Source organism: Sceloporus undulatus, chromosome 2 (assembly GCF_019175285.1).
Source record: "Sceloporus undulatus isolate JIND9_A2432 ecotype Alabama chromosome 2, SceUnd_v1.1, whole genome shotgun sequence".
NCBI classification, from domain to species: Eukaryota; Metazoa; Chordata; class Lepidosauria; order Squamata; family Phrynosomatidae; genus Sceloporus; species Sceloporus undulatus.
Window position 1 is genome coordinate 172,253,716 of NC_056523.1, and position 823 is coordinate 172,254,538.

Consider the following 823-nt stretch of genomic DNA (forward strand, 5'->3'; position numbering starts at 1 on the left):
GGTAATATTAAATACTATTAAGCGCTGTAAGATACGCCTCAGAAAGGAACTGGCAAAACCACCTCTGAGTATGGGAAATATGTGTGTGTGTGTGTGTATTCAAGCCATGGATGTTGACTCTGTGGATACCGAATCCATGGATACCGAGGGCTGACTGCATGCACACAGACATGCAACAGAACGAGGATGTAGAGTCCTCCTAATGTGGCAGCATGGATTCTATCTCTACAGACTACAAGAAATGGGGGAAATTCCAGATGCTTTCCTGAGTAAAAGTAGAAAACATGCATAGCTGGCTGATAAAGTTCCATGTTTGAGGAGATCCATGGCTATATGGTTGTGGAGTTATCAGGTGGCAATAAATTCCCCACAATATGTAGGAATGGCACTACACTAGGAACATACAAGAAACTTAAAATGGTGGTTTGAAGATCCAGTTGTGGGAGCAATGCAGCCCCCCAAGAATGCTGGTGCCAGGCTTGACAGTGGGGTAGTCTGAACTAGAAAATTTGTTATTGTCTTATGTATTGGTTTATTTACAGGGAACCTACAACAAAGGAGGATTCTCTCTCTCTTGTACAAAAACATCTCATATCTGTGGAGCAAGGTGCATTGTAGTAATTGAGGCTCCTATCATCTCATTCTACTGCATGTGTAGTAGGCCAGGTGTTTGCTCCTCATTTATCTTGTGGGAAACCAAAGAGGCAGAAGAAAAGAGCTTCCAGAGAAGCAGCCTGGATATAACTGTACAGTGGGTCCTTGGTATCTGCTGGATAATAATAATAATAATAATAATAATAATAATAATAATAATAATAATAAT

General features: G+C 40.7%; 1 long non-coding RNA gene across 1 annotated transcript in view; it reads right to left on the reverse strand.

Annotated features, from left to right (window-relative positions):
- Nucleotides 1-557: 557 nt before the first annotated feature.
- Nucleotides 558-823, reverse strand: part of LOC121920366 — a 4,883-nt gene continuing 4,617 nt past the window's right edge. The window contains exon 3 of the long non-coding RNA XR_006101722.1: nt 558-769. This is a non-coding gene — a long non-coding RNA (uncharacterized LOC121920366). The remainder of the gene's footprint in view (nt 770-823) is intronic.